This window comes from Myotis myotis, unplaced genomic scaffold (assembly GCF_014108235.1).
Source record: "Myotis myotis isolate mMyoMyo1 unplaced genomic scaffold, mMyoMyo1.p scaffold_m19_p_11, whole genome shotgun sequence".
Lineage (NCBI taxonomy): Eukaryota > Metazoa > Chordata > Mammalia > Chiroptera > Vespertilionidae > Myotis > Myotis myotis.
In genome coordinates, this window is record NW_023416315.1 from 18,186,394 (window position 1) to 18,203,141 (window position 16,748).

Genomic DNA, 16,748 nt, shown 5'->3' on the forward strand with positions numbered 1-16,748 from the left:
CACACACACACACACACACACACACACACACACACACACACACACACAAACACACACACACACAAACTTAAGGAGGAAACTTCATGAAAACTCTTAAGAGTTTTCCCTTATAGCAGTTCCCAAGTATAAAATTTATAGGCTATATGGCATTGGATCGATCTGAATTCAAGTACTACATATTAGTTTTGTGACCCTGAATAAATTATTAACTTCTCTATGTCTCAGTTTTCCCATCTATAAAATGGGTGCAAAAATTATCTATGGTTAATATTTTAAAAAGTGTTGACAAAAGAATGACCAGCCTGAGAAAAAGTCTTATAAGAGTTTGTTTGAGCCAAACTGATGATAGTTGCTGGGAAGCAAAATCAGAGAAAGCAAAGTGGAGAAATCTCTGAGATTGGATAAAAAACTAAATGAAGAGACACTTCCTTTACATTGGTGGGTGCAGGATAGTTAATAATGAACATTTATAGCACACACAGATACTATACAGGCAACAAGGTAACAATGTGGTCTTTTGCTCTGGAAAAGATTACTCTGACATTTCTGAGGTATGTTATCTTTGATGTACAAAGACAAAATAAAATTTCAAAGGGAAAGATTGACCTTTGTCAAGGAAGGGGCAGGCCTAAGACTTGACTACCCACCATGACTCACTTTTAATTAGCAATTTTTATATCCCGACCACCTTGTGTGGTGACTGGTCTCTGGGTTTGTAAGGCACACTCTCCAGGTTTCCCCTAAGCTTGTCAGGTTTAGTATGCGGCACCTTTTGTTTCCACAGAGCCAGACTGTAAGTGAACAATTTGGAACTGTTTTCTCATCTGATAAATCATTTAGACCAAGTGATTTTTAATATCCCTCTCAGATTTCAGAATCAGGAAACATGAGCTTGATCCCTGTTCTCTTACTATGTGACATTGAGAAAGTAAATTTTAATGTCATCTCTGCTTTTTAGCTAAAATGGGAAGTTGTACCAGATAATCTATCAAGTATTTTCCAATTGAAGTTTACTTGATCATCTACTATCTGAATCTATGACTCTCTCCTTTCTTTTGTATATACTATTACACTAAACTTTCCCAAGTACGTTTTTAAAAATATTGATGAAGTTGATTTTAACAGAGCTATGTGTTCTAGATTTTACAGTGGAGGTGACTGGGAGCTGGTAAGCAACTGGTTATACCAACAAAGATGTAAATGTGTATATGTTGATTTTCTGATGTACAGAAAATTAAATGGAGAGACACGGCAACTGTTTATAAAGACTTCAATAAAATTTTTGACTACACAGGAATTATGTCAGTGAAATAGCAGTTCCAAAAATTTCTAGTACCCATTCCCTCCTAAAGACATTAATTTGAACAGCTATCCATGTATGAAAAGACCTTCATAAGAGCTGAGGGTTCCAGGTGAGGGATTATAGTAACTGAATGAGCGGTTGTTGTTTTTTTTGGTAGAGATTTTGAGATTATATAGTGGATGGCCTCAATCTTTTCAGTAAAGTAGAAAATAATATCCTGAAAAGATAGGTTTTCAAGGAAATGCTTTAGAAAATAAAGAAGGTTCACTTCAGCAAAACTAAGTGCAAAGTAACAAGATAAAAAAAATAGTAAAGGGTTGGTAAGCAGTTATTGAGCACAACTCAATACAAATATAATCTTGCTTAAAAATGTATTTGAATATCAAATTAATGTTTGTCATTGAAAAATCAAATAGTATCTTAAAGTTTAAAGGACATTAAAAGACAGTTGCTTTATTTTCCCTACCTTCTCCCATTCTCATGTCTCTTTCCAGGAGAAAATACTCTGAATTATTTCTAGATAACATATTGTTACTGCTATTCCTTGATTTGTAAAATTTGTTTTGTTTTACATGTTAGCCTAGTATTTCCTCCTGTGTAAGAAAGTATCCAGCTTTTATAGTTCCACAAGCAATACCACTTCACCCATTCCACCTACCATCTTCACAATGATTTTCTTCTAACAACTCAATCAATGTAATTCCTTTTTTTAAAAAAAATATTATTGACCACTTACATTATTGTTAGAAAGTTTCTGAACAGCAGAGCCACGAAGTATATAATGAGTGCTTTTTTTTTGGGGGGGGGGGGGGAAGGAATAACTTATTTTTCCCTGGTGATGATAATTGCTTCCTTAAGTCCTCGTCCTCCTGATCCAATAATAAGTGGTTTGTTTCCTAGGTCTGTGACATATTTGTTACCCTGAAACCTCCTTTCACCTTCTTCCTGGAAATTCCCTTTTACTTATCAGATCAACTATTCCTCTATTCTCTGAGCTATTATATAATATCTTGGTTTACTTCCTTGTTTTAATGAAGTTTATATTCTGAGAGCTCCTGGAGATTCCTAAGAAAGGGTAAGATAGAAGTAAAATTTGGGATTTATATTAATATTAAAATGTCTTTATCCTCATTCTTAAAATTTTGTTTGTATATCCTATCTAATAAAAGAGAAACATGGTAATTAGCTACATCTGCTACCCTTCCCATTGGCTAATAAGCAAGATATGCAAATTAACTACCAGCCAAGATGGCGGCCGGCAGCCAGGCAGCTTGAAACTGACATGAGGCTTGCTTGCTTCAGTGACGGAGGACTCCAACGTTCCCCGCCTGCCTTGCTGGCCTCTGAACTTTCAGTTTGAAACATTGTTACAAATATAGAATCTAAACAAAACCCCAGAAACCTGCTTTCAGCGAGCTGGGATCTCAGAGCTGGAGTTGATACAGTGTTTCAATTATAGAACCCAAACAAACCAGATACCTGCTTTCAGCAGCAGAGGCCTCAGAGCTAGAGCCAGAGCTAAAGCTGGCCCAGAATAAAAAAAAAAAGAAAAAAAGGAGCAGTTGGGAGCTTCAGTCACCCACCACCCTGAAAACAGCCCTCAGCCCCTCACCCAGACTGGCCAGGCACCCCAGTGGGGACCCCCACTCTGAAGGGTGTGTGACCAGCTGCAAATAGCCACCATCCCCTCACCCAGGCTGGCTAGGCACCCCAGTGGGGACCCCCACCCTGATCCAGGACACCCTTCAGGGCAAACCAACCAGCCCCCACCCATGCACCAGGCCTCTATCCTATATAGTAAAAGGGTAATATGCCTCCCAGCACCAGGATCAGCGGAGCCTCGAGGCCTCCCGGCACCGGGATCAGCGGAGCTGAGAGGCCTCCGGGCACCAGGATCAGTGCGACAGGGGCCAGCACCCAAACCCCCTGATCTCCCTGCGGCTCTGTGTGTGACAGGGTGCGGTGCCCCAACCGCCCCCGCCCCCACGGGCCCTGCTCTGTGTGTGATGGGGTAGAACCATAACCTCCCCATTGGCCCTGCCCTGAGTGTGAGAGTGGTGGCGCCCCAACCCCCTGATTGGCCCTGCTCTATGGGTGATAGAGGGCAGTGCCCCAACCCCCTGATCCGCCCTGCTCCGTGCGTGACAGGGGGCAGCGCCCCAACCCCCTGATTGGCCCTGCTCTGTGCGTGACAGGGTACGGAGCCCAACCCCCCTGATGAACCCTGCTCTGTGCGTGACGGGGGCAGTGCCACAACCCCCTGATTGGCCCTGCTCTGTGCGTGATAGGGGGTGGCGCCGCAACCTCCCCATCAACCCTGCCTTGAGTGTGACGGGGAGGTGCCCCAACCCCTCAATCAGCCCTACCCTGAGCATGACTGAGGGTGGAATCACAACCTCCCAATCCGCCCTACTCTGTGCATGACAGGGGCTGACGCCCCAACTCCCCAATCGGCCCTGCTCTGAGCCCGACCAGGGGCTGCACCTAGGGATTGGGCCTGCCCTCTGCCACCCACCCGGGTGCAGGCCTAAGCCAGCAGGTCATTATCTCCTGAGGAGTCCCAGACTGCGAGAGGGCGCAGCCCGGGCTGAGGGACCCCCCCCCCCCCCCCCCAGTGCACAAATTTTTGTGCACCAGGCCTCTGGTAGAATAATAGTTGAAAATCATTTTCCCTCAGATTTTTGAAGAGATGGCTCATTTGATTTCTAAATTCCCAATGTTGCTATCAAAGTAGTTCTGGGTTGTTTTTTGTTTGTTTATTTGTTTGTTTGTTTTCTGATTTGTATGAGACATTACTCACAAGCCCATCAAAGACTTTTAAGGTTTTCTGTTTATTCTAAAGACTGGCAGGTAGGCCATGGTCTGTGGCCCTTTTAATCTATTGAGCTGTAGCTGGGTGGTATCTTGGGCTGATACTCTATCCACTGAACCAAACCGTCTAGGGTATGAACTCTATTCTTATATCCCCATTTTGTTCTGATTCTTATTCTTTTTTCTGTCAAAATCTCATCATGTGCTGCTGCAACTACCAGCCTCATGTTGTTCTAAAGGCTCCCCTGAACTGTAATGCTACTGCTCAGATGGCCCAGCTGTTCTCCTGACGATGTTATTTCTACAAGCCTTTTTGTTTACATGTTTTAAATTATTTCATGGTTTTCTGTTTTCCTAGTTTCATGCTGTAATATCTTCTCTTAGTTGTCTGAAACATTAGTCACAAAAATATTTAGTGTTTTTATCCCCTTTTCTTATATTCGCTCTTATTGTTTGCTTATTTGTTTTTAATTTTTTTCTTGCATGTCGTCAGAGGTGTTGCTGAAATATTTTCTAATTGTTCACTTATGTATAAATTGTGACCAATGAATACAATATCATTCTAGAGCTGCATTGCCCAATGTGTTAGCCACTGGTCACAGGTGGCTATTGAGAATTTGAAATGAAGTAAGTCCAAATTGAGATGTGCAATAAGAGTAAACAAAAAACCAGACTTCTAAGACTTTGCACCAAAAGAAAGTAAAATATCTCACTAATAATTTTATATTGATTGAAATGATAGTCTTTATGATACCGGGCTAAGGAAAATGTAATATCAGGTGTATTTATTTTTTTTAACATGGCTACTGTACATTTCAAAAGTCTATATAACATGAGGCTCATGTTTTACCTCTATTGAACGTTACTGCTCTAGAATGACCAGATAAGGTCATGACCATTTCAGTATCCTCTCTCACTACCCTACATCCATGAAAAAAGGGAGTATCAGCAAGTCTTTTCTCTTGCTCTAGTCAGTTCCCCCATAAAGGAATACTGGAATCTCTTGCTTGCTCAAGTTCTGGAAGTGGCAGTGGAAAGGGTATCTGTAGGTACATTTTTGGGTAAACGTTTTTCAGCACGGATCTACCTCATCCCCCCACTCGGCCTCCAACACACTACCTTTTGCCAGGTGAGGAAAGAGCAGGCAGGCTGTGTAGAGTATAGAGGGAGACGATCTAAGGCTTAGGTCTTCTAAAGGTTATTCTACCAAGTTAGACCCCATGCTGTTAGTTCATGGCCCTATCTCAGATTATATCGAAGATTCATTTTTACTTCTCGTCGTCTTTCTGCTCTAGACTTATATGTTTAGAATCTGACACTTTAGTGTCTGCTGAGCAATTATCATAAGTCCATTTGCTTTCTGAATATTGGCTTGTTTTCTATCCTGTCTCACTTAAACCTTAGGCCTGAACATGTGTTCCAAGTTTTTATAAATTCTATCACTTTAATTTCAAGAAGATTTCAGGTGCAAAATGTATTCAATCTGCCATGTTTAACCAGAGGTCTTGGTCATGATTTTAAACTTTCAAATTATCTCATCATTTCCTTCTTCAATGTGTTTGGCCAGATTATGAACAGTCATTTAAGACTCCTGTAACCAGGTTAGCTACTTCCCTATACTTATAGATCTGAATCTTCATATCAAACCAGGCTTCGGTTGTTCACATGCCTTTTTTTTTTTTTTTCAACCATACCAATTACAGTGATGAAAGCTTTATGTGATTACCTAATTTTATTTGCTATGAATCCTACTTTCTTTTACTCATTTATATTCAACTAACATAGGGAAGATTAAGTATCTAAGATTTCTGTGAACATATTCTTAAGATTTCAGTCCCCATGGATCTCTGAACTAAACTTCTATCATGTGTTTGTTTCCCATAATTTATAGTTTTTGTAATATGATAAAATAATAGTATAAGGTATCAATCCATGTGGCTTTGTCCCTCCCACCCTCTCCATTCTTTGGACTACAAGAAGTGAAGCTTCAACTAGAGGAAGGACTTTATTAGAGAGAAGAAAAAGAAAAAAACAGAAAAAAAAAACTGAAATTATATTATTATTCAGGTTAATAAAGATTTGGAAAGCACTTATGATGAACACAAAACAGTTATTCTCAACACAACCCCAGAATAAATTAAGGTTGGATAGGAATGGAAACGCAAGAGCTTAAATGCAAATGAATCCCAGAGAGAACTGCCATCTGCCCTGCAGTAGATTCATTCATTCAGAGGCAAGTCTGAGGATCTCAGAGCAGAGGTGTCACTCAGAGGGAATAAGCCCCAAAAACATTCCATCAATCATGGCAGCAGGGCAGTGCAGTATCATGGGCTCTGTGTGGTGCATAGACAGCTTTTAGAAGCAAATCCGTGGAGCCCCTTGGACCCTAATACTGTGCTTTAGGCCCCAGGAGGTTGTAAAAGTAAACAGAAAAAGAGAGCCCTCACCTGTGAAGTGAGCATGGCCAGGCCAAGGGCAAGGCATAGTCTGAGTTTAGAGAGGGTATGCTCACTATTCTTCTATTCTCTCTGACTATAACACCTATTCAAAAAAATATAATTGAGTTTTAATCTGAAATGACTGAGAAACACACAAAAAATGGACATGTCTTTCAATGAATTTGTGAAATATGCTGGATTGGACAGAATAGAGGTTTGAGGTAAAAATGCAATTTAGAAAAATAGAATTTCTTACCTGCATTTCTGAGTTTGTAACTGTGAGACTCACTTCCTTTTCAGTGATGTTCAGCCATCCCCAGGGTCCAACTGTGCTAGTTCTGTCCAAGTTGCTCTAGATTAGTTCATGTTGTATTTCACATTCCCTTTGTCAGGATAGACAATGATGTTTCCAGGAATGATGAAAACTTGTACTTGCTTTTTATTTTTGAACTTTGATTTGCTTTTGAAGCTTTAACATGTAACATTTTCTCTTGTTAAAGAAAATACCCTTCTGGGTGGTAGGAGAGCCTGTGGTATTTCTAAGGTCTTTATTTTGAGTTTGTTACATGTGCATACACATATGCAACTGAGCAAATAATAGTGTTATCATGATGGTACGTCAGTCCAATATTTTAAAATGACTGCTTTGGAGAAGAGCTAGCATTTTAGAAGCTAATAATTATTTCTTAATATCTATTGCTTGGCTAGTACACGTTACTCCATATATTAAGATACTTTTATTGGCGTATTCTGTCGCTTGCAGACAAAAACTTCATGGTTGATTGAACCATAGCTGAGCTCTGACCCTGAATAATTTACTTACCCTCTCAGTTCTTTTGGCTCTCAGTATTTTTTGCTGCTTTTGCCATTTGTAAGGTTAGGAAAACAGTAATACTTACCTCAAATGGCTGTCATGAAGATTAATTTAAATAATTCACATAAAGTTCTCAGAATGATGTCTGGCCTGTGTGGTAAGTGCCCTCAGTGTTAGCCATTAGCATAACATGGCACAATGTGGGCTTTTCAAAACATGTGCTTCAGCCCTAAGTCACAACTTGGCCGAACCAGTTTGGCTCAGTGGATAGAGCGTCGGCCCACGGACTGAAGGGTCCCAGGTTTGATTCTGGTCAAGGGCATGTACCTGGGTTGTGGGCACATCCCCAGTAGGGGGTGTGCAGGGGGCAGCTGATGTTTCTCTCTCATCGATGTTTCTAACTCACTATCCCTCTCCCTTTCTCTCTGTAAAAAAATTAAAAAATATATACTTTAAAAAAACTTAAAAAATGTGCTTCTGATAAGATTATCATTTCATAAATTAAATACAAAGTGTTATTACAAGGAAAAACAATAATGATGTGACTATTTTAAAGGTCAGTCAACACACAACAAGACTATGTCCCCTGCCCTTCAATAGATTTGTGAAATATGCTGGATAGGACAGAATAAAGGAAATAAGCACAATGAATTTTAAAAATACTCACTTAGCCTAAATGAGGAAGCATCACAAGACCATTTTGGGTGGTGTTTACAATTACCTTTCAATCATGATTTGCCCAGTTGTCTCATTCTGGGAGGTTGTCTCTATCTCTGAACATTTCTTTGTGGGTTTCCGTGTTGAAGCTCAGTGAAATTCAGTCAAGAGGAATCAGTCCTGCCCCCAGGAACTTTAGGAGTTACCTGTTTGACAGAGGAGAGAGAGCAGGACTCTTGTTCTTATTACCTAATCGAGTTGAGCAATAGGGAAGAGGGAGAGCCTCTGGGACAGACTGCCTGACAGAAGCCAGAGCGAGGCTGACACACACAGTCTGCTGTCCTCACGTTGTCTCTGCGTCTGCTAAGGTTAGTAAACTTGGAAATGAATGTGACTAGAGATCATTATGCTTAGGTGGCACCTGTAGGGTAAGTTTTAAAACAAGTGACCTGGGATTATCAGAAGACTTTTAAAGTGAGGGGAATAAAGAAGATTAGGGGGAAATCAGTACTTCTTAAAAGCCAACTTCCATGACATAGTGCTACAGTATAGCTTACCCACATTTTAGGAACGTTTTATGGGGAATGATAGGAGGACAAAGAAATTCTTATTCAAAAAATTTTTCCTCTGGACTTTTCAAATGGAAATAAATTTTTCCCTACCTTTAATTTATTTAAATAAAAATGCATTACTTAGGTTTTTACCTCATTGTGAATTAGTATTTATACAACCTCAGGTTTCTTGTTTTCTTAGGCCTGAAGGTGAATGTTTGCTTTCTCTCAGCCCTAACATTCACAGTAGGATGAAATATATGCTTTATCCATAAGAAGAATCTTCATGACTTTCAAATAAAAAAAATATTTTTATAATAGTATATTTCCCTCATTTTCTAAATTTAAATGAGCCTTTCTTTATCTATAAAAGTACCAAATAACAAAAAAGAGATACTTGTAAAATTTACCCAGCATGTTTTTCTTCTTTTTTTCAGCCTTTGTGTAATTTTTACACTATGAAGCAAAAGCTTTAGTTGTTCCTTGTGCTTCTTTATATAAGCAAAGTTACAACTTTTGGCAATTTGATATCAATTGCTATTAAATTCTGAAGTAAAACTTCTTTTCCTCTCCCTTTAACACTTCCTGAACATAGCAGGCACTCAGATAATTTGTGATGAATTCTCTCTCAACTTATTTGACATTGCTGCAACAACTGTTTGTTTTTCTTCCTTGAAATCACTGGCTTCTGGTAGAAATTGCTGTCTTTCTAAATACAGAGCAAGGTCCTCTGCCAGTACCCCTTCTCTGTATTGGTCAATACATGGACATTAATCTCAAACTTATGCTTGACAAAGGAGACGAAGGAGCTGGAATATTGGTTCATTCCTTTATGAAGCTTGTCATTTCTCCCTCTAAAACCTCCCCCCTCTGTAGGTCTTCTGCTATACCACAAACCTTCCATTAGACCACCTATTCTACTATTTTAAATAATTTTTCTACATGTCTATATAAACTATCACTCCATGAAGTTGGGGGTTTATTTTATTTGTTTTCATATCTCTGGGCCTAGAAATATTCAGCACTCATGAAGAATAGCTTATTAAATAATTTTGTGAGTAAATGTGTTGTTTTAACTGTAATCTGTGTAAAAAGTAATGAAAATAATTCTAAAACAACACAGCAAAAAAATGCAGGTGCTGAGAGAGTTATATTGACGAAAGATAAGGATTTAGGTTTGGGGGAGAAAATGCTTGTACTTAATCATGTATCCTTATGTCTTATGACTAATCTTTGATATTCCTTGTCACCTGGATGCATAAATTCAAGGTCACCTACTTCATACTAACTCTGGAAATCTTATCATTTACCTAATTTTCCCTGTGTCATTTATATCCTCTATAGAAACGTGGCTAGCAATACCTTATTATAGTTGATTTTTTGGTAACTTAAATAACGACACATGGAAAAATTTCAGTATGCCACCTGATCTATGTCATTATATTAAGAAATATTTGTCCGGCCCGAACCAATATGCTCAACTAATATTTGACAAAGGAGGCAAGAACATACAATGGAGCCAAGATAGTCTCTTCAATAAATGGTGTTGGGATAATTGGACAGATATATGCAAGAAAATGAAACTAGACCACCAACTTACACCATACACAAAAATAAACTCAAAATGGATAAAGGACTTAAATGTACGACAGGAAACCATAAAAATTCTAGAAGAATCCAAAGGCAACAAAATCTCAGACATATGCCGAAGCAATTTCTTCACTGATACAGCTCCTAGGGCACTTGAAACTAAAGAGAAAATGAACAAATGGGACTACATCAAAATAAAAAGCTTCTGCACAGCAAAAGAAACCATCAACAAAACAGCGAGAAAACCCACTGTGTGGGAAAACATATTTGCCAATGTCATATCTGATAAGGGCCTAATCTCCAAAATTTATAGGGAACTCATACAACTTAACAAAAGGAAGATAAACAATCCAATCAAAAAATGGGCAAAGGACCTAAATAGACACCTTTCAAAAGAGGACATTCAGAAAGCCAAGAGACATATGAAAACATGCTCAAAGTCACTAATCATCCGAGAGATGCAAATCAAAACAACAATGAGGTACCATCTCACACCTGTCAGACTGGCTATCATCAACAAATCAACAAACGACAAGTGCTGAAGAGGATGTGGAGAAAAAGGAACACTTGTGCACTGCTGGTGGGAATGCAGACTGGTGCAGCCACTATGGAAGACAGTATGGTGTTTCCTCAAAAAACTGAAAATGGAACTCCCATTTGACCCTGTGATCCCACTTCTAGGAATATATCCCAAGAAACCAGAAATACCAATCAGAAAGGATATGTGCACCCCTATGTTCATAGCAGCACAATTCACCATAGCGAAGATCTGGAAACAGCCTAAGTGCCCATCAGTAGATGAATGGATTAGAAAACTGTGGTACATCTACACGATGGAATACTATGCTGCTGTAAAAAGGAAGGAACTCTTACCATTTGCAACGGCATGGATGGAACTGGAGAGCATTATGCTAAGTGAAATAAGCCAGTCAATGAAGGAAAAATACCACATGATCTCACTCATTCATGGATAATAGAGACCATTATAAACTTTTGAACAATAATAGATACAGATGCAGAGCTGCCTCAAACAGATTGTCAAACTGCAGTGGGAAGACTGGGGAGGGTTGTGGGGCAGGAGGTAGGGGGGTAAGAGATCAACCAAAGGACTTGTATGCATGCATATAAGCATAACCAATGGGCATAAGACACTGGGGGATAGGGGAGGCTAGGGGACTGTCTAGGGCGGGGGAAAAAAAATGGACACATATGTAATACCCTTTGTAATACTTTAAGCAATAAAAAAAAAAAAAGAAATATTTGTCTTCTCCCTTATCCTTTCCTAGAACTTTTCAAGTTGCCTTATGTGAAGGGAAGAAACATAATATTTTAATCAAATAGAACTATTATATTTTTATATATAATTTAAATTAAATAATTTTTTTAAAAAGTTATTTATTATTCCTTTTTTCTTTTTCTCATTACCATTTATCACTCTATGCCCTCTTCTACTTCAAAAATATTTAAAATAAAACAAAATTAGAAAAGTCAAAAGTGCACTGTAATCAGAATAGTTTTAAAAAGTTAACTTTACTCCAATAACAGGGTATAGTTAATGGGAATCAAAAAGAGGTGTAAATTATTCCAATTATCCAGGACCTTACTATTAACTTGACTAACATTACTAAAGAATAAAAAAGAAGAAAAATGATATGCACACAAAAATAAAGCAATATTTTAACAAATATCAGTCCAGAACCTTGGCAAAGATCTGCGAAAAAGGATATAAATGGAAAAAAATAGAACCATAAGGAGAAAAAGAAAGTCGTATTCTGGAAGAGGTTATTTGTTTTTCTCCATTTTTTCCCCCAGAAATATAACCAAAATTTATTGTTTTTTAGAAATTCTTTTTAGGCATCACAAATGTAAAGCTATAGTAATTCTACTATAGATAAAAACAAACTTAGTTCACTGAGTTCCTAGATTGTCTTTGAATGAACCCCATCTGAGCTTCAGGCAAGAGAGATCTGGCTCCTAGCATTGCCCTCATCTCTCATAACCTTTAAGGCAGAACAAGATTTTCCAGCTATCTAGATATCTAAAACCTCATCTGTTCAATGATCAGGACTTGCTGATTCCTAAGATTCCTTCCATTTCTGCAATATAAAGGTCATGAACAAGAGAGAAAAAAAATGAAGTGGGTGAAAGGTCTTTGAACTCAGAGTCACAGCTATTTTTATCTGAATAAATGTGGATGTCCTTTGAGCCCAAGAGACTTTGTGGTTTTCTGCCTAGAATCTTCATGTGGAATTGTCCTCTGTGGGTGAGCTGCATCTCTGGTATGCAAGTTCCTTGAAAGTATGTGTTGCTAAACTATCCATGTCAATTTGGGCACAAACTATCATTGGGTTCTTTTAGTAAATATTGGTAGCTTTCAATAAATAACAGTAGGAGAGGTATAGCTGTTCTCCTCAAAACAGGTACAGTAAAAGCCTTCTCTAATTGGCTTCTGACTGAAACAGTTGAGTAGTAAGCGGGAACCCCACCTGCTCGTTATGCTCCTTGAAGTCCCAGCTCCCTGTGCTTTGAGATGTCCCAGTCGTTCTTGCATGGAGGATTCATCAGAGGCACACACTTAACATTCTAACAACCCAGCTAACTATCCAGTCATAGCCAGGCAACCAGGAATGCCCTGAAATCAAAAGCTAGTCAATGAGTCATTTTTGAATTGAGCTTGGTGGGTTGCTATAGCCTGTGATGTAAGGGTAAGGAGTTATCCAGTAATATTTATAGCCAATTCATAAATTTTTGAAATAATTAATTCACCAGTGAAAATGTCATTGTTACAGTTACTATTGCGATTTTCTAGATGTTAAGAGATAAAGAGAGCTAAATTATAGGCTTCATTTACATTCTAAGTAGACAGGTTTTAAATGCATGTTCACAACTAGGGTAGGGGCCCACTTTGAGAAGGTATATTAAAAGTACTTAATACTTCCACATTGTATTTTATATGGAAGCATTTGAAGTACATTACAGAAAACCTCACAGTAAAAATCACACTTTTTCCCTCTTTTGGGCAGAGTTCTGCACACACAGTGGCCACATTATAAAATCTTCATTGAGTATGTGTGTGTATGAGGATGAATGCTCTCAATGTGAATCCCCAAAGAAGTACCACCTTAAGTGACATGGGAAGTATTTTTGTCTAATTTAGCATATACTCTCATAGCGTGGTTTGTTTTCAGAATGTCCTTATTTTTATTTGGCTGCTTCTTATTCTTGTGAGTTGCATAATATTAGTATATCCACAAAATATTAGTATTTTAGTTCTCTTACATGGCAAAAAAAAAAAAAAATGTTGTAACTATTGTAAGTCTAACTTGTTCATTTTGCAAAGCCCCTCCTGATGTTGCTCTGATCTCCAACTTTCCACAACTAGAATATTCATTGAGGCTTTGTTCTTTATCCCAAAGACCCATGTGCATGTTGCTATGTGCTTCCTCTGAGGACTGTAAAGTCCTATAACTAAGACACAGGGTAAAAAAAGTCAGGGGAATTGCTATGGGAAAATAAGTAGGATATCTCTGGAGAGGGAGCTGCTTCTGTGTTCTTTTAAACATCACAGAGTAACCCTTCCTTCCTTTCTTCCACCTTTCCTCCCTTCCTTCCTTCCTTCCTCCCTCCCTCCCTCCCTCCCTCCCTCCCTCCCTCCCTCTCTCTCTCTCTCTCTCTCTCTCTCTCTCTCTCTCTCTCTCTCTCTCTCTCTTTCTTTCTTTCTTTCTTTCTTTCTTTCTTCTTTCCTGCTTTCTTGCATCCTTGCTTTTTTTTTAAAGAACCAGGGTGAAGAGCAGCTCATTTTCAAGCTGGAGAGCTTGGCAAACACTGGCTGCAGGGTTTACTTTGGTTTAGGAATCCCACTGCCTCACTGGAGTGCCAATCAGAATTCCACAGCCATTCTTGGCGACTTGGAGGTGGGGCTGACTGATGTACAGCAGTGATTTGACCCAGCACTTGGGGCAAACACAACCAGATTCATCAGTGTTAATCCTGTTGTCTCCCAACCAGCATTTTGAAAGTGCATTAACATTGGTGGCCTTACATTTTCGCATCGGACTTCTAACTGGTAATTATGCCTATGTATTCCTTGTAAACTTATCTTTCCTAACAGTGTAGGACTCATTACTGGTGCCTGCAATACTAAAAATCTCTCACTTTGATCTGATTTTTGCTTTGTTCTTGTCCATTTTAAGCTATAGTTTCATTTTTCTCTTCTTTCAGGAAATAGAGTATATGAGATATTATAGGCATTCGAGCAACCTGTTCTAAGCTTTTAGATAAGAAGTTATATATACAAGAAAATGGATGCAATTGGTCAGGTGTAGTAACTTGACTATGATCTTGTCAGTAATAACTACAATAGTAAGTGATAAGGAGATATTCAAAATATTTGGAATGATCCATACCCTCCAATATACATGCACTTATACTAGTTAGTATACATGCAACAATGCAGGTATATCTTAGTAGAAAAACGTACTAAAAGGGTAAATTCATGTGCAGCTATTTTTGATTTCTAAGTATATACTAAGGATTCCTGTTAACTTGTAGAGGGTCACTTTTTACCTGAAGATGCAATTCCAATAATAACTTTGGGCTCTATTACATTAAGATTGTGAGGCAGGGTGGCTGTCTTCCAAATCTATCCCCCTCCTCCTTTTCTTATAGTCAACAGTAACCAGTAGAGATGCAGGCAGTTTCTATTGCTGGCGTTCCTGGAATGGCTCTAGTCAAGAGGTGGCTTTATTACTCTGTTACTGCTAGGTCAGAGAACTCTTCATCATAGAGTAAACCTGACTTATGTTCCTGCATCTTTGAGGCAACAGCTAACAGGATAGAGAAAATGATGTTAAAAAATAACTAATGATTAATGAGCTAAAGCCAGTTTTCAATGTGCAAATCATTCCTATGTTTTTTTCTTGGTAATAACTAGCTACACAGAATGATAAGGGAGGCATAGAAAATCAGGTACTAGAATTAGGTGACATTTTATAGGTTCTAGGCATAATTATTTTACTAATCACATATGACTATTTCTAGTAGTGATCTTTTATTCTGACCCGCATTGTGATATAATGTTCTATAAGGACAAACAATATTATATGCCTCCACTTTATTTCATTGTGATTATCCTAAATAGTTGGAAATTGAGCCTTGTGAGTGAAAAGAGAGCATTGGAAACAATGATTTGCCTCGGGTGATATTGTGTGAAATTAGGGGCCTGAAGAAAATGTTTAACAGAAGCAAAGACAGGAAATTATTCAAGGAATAATTTATAACCTTGCTTACAGCTCACACATGTACAATTTTGTTTGACATTTGGGGGGGTTAGGATAGTTATTTAAGCCATCTAGACAAGCTATAATTAAAAGTTCAACACCAGATCACAAGCAATTACTGATTTAAAATTGTTACCTAAATGTAAGTAATTACTAGAAAAAATTGAAATGTACAAATATATTTTTTATATTAAAAGGCAAGGGCTTTATGAATGCCAGCATTATGCAAATGACTTTGTTTCTAGAGAATTGGATTATGTGTTTCATCTCCCTTATTTATTTAGTAAATGTTTGTTTAGCCAGCACAAAGTAGGTACTGACCATTTTCTGTACTTAATTTTTGTCCACTTAGCACTTTGAGTAATCTATTTCCCAAGAATGAATATTATTATTTAATAAATTAAATGACTATCAATACAGGGGAAAATTTGTGCGGGGGTGGTCACTGATCTACTGGGTAATCAGGAAATCCTCCATTGAATTTGGTATACCACAGGTTTTCATATTTCTCGCGTAAGGCTGATGAAAGATCAGTGGACTCCTAAGATTCTGAAGTCTGTGGAGTCTCAGGTTGCTTAGAAACTCAGTGACTATGGTCTTGCTATGGCAACCCAATTTATCAGTGAATGCAGAACTCACTTCACTGGCATTATGCCAAGTATTTTGCTGGTAAAAATATTTAGATCAGCTCTTTATCATATTAGTATTTTTATTGTTTACTAATATTACAAGCTAAGTAATATTACAATTTATTTTTAAAAGTCATTTATATAGTTTATAATAGATAGAAACTACATACAAATTAAGCTTAAATTCACCATGTAATTATAGTTATTTCAAATATATTGTCTACTGGTTACTATCCCATTTTCTAAGCCCATAGATATATATACATATATATGTACATATATATATGTATATATATGTGTGTGTGTGTGTGTATTTGCATTAAATTAAAAGCATGAGTATGTAAGACTTGCATCATATATAATCTTTGTGGTAATAGAAGATTCTGTAATTTTGACTTCTATTAATACTTCTAAACAAATAATCTATAAACTTATCCATATATATGTAGTATATTTTAATATTTTCACTTTACATTATTCACATATAAATACAATAAATATGTGACCACATTATTTCTCTTTAAAATCTATGCCTTAAATAATATACCACATAATCGAACACAAAAACATATTAGAAAGTAATTTATTTAAAAAGCTAATTTCTGCCATAATGGAAACACATTAGGGGCATATACTCATCCTCAGTTTGAATATTTGCTCCCTGCAGTACATATTC

At 37.8% G+C, this 16,748-nt stretch overlaps 1 protein-coding gene across 2 annotated transcripts in view; it reads left to right on the plus strand.

Annotated features, from left to right (window-relative positions):
- The first annotated feature begins 8,247 nt into the window (after positions 1 to 8,247).
- CD36 (CD36 molecule) overlaps positions 8,248 to 16,748 on the plus strand; it is a 62,802-nt gene continuing 54,301 nt past the window's right edge. Inside the window, exon 1 of one of the 2 annotated variants that reach the window (XM_036327681.1) lies at positions 8,248 to 8,391. The gene's annotated coding sequence lies outside the window, so the exon portion shown is untranslated. Of the gene's footprint in view, positions 8,392 to 14,132; positions 14,231 to 16,748 lie in introns of those variants that run through there. The other variant, XM_036327682.1, reaches the window with a different exon arrangement.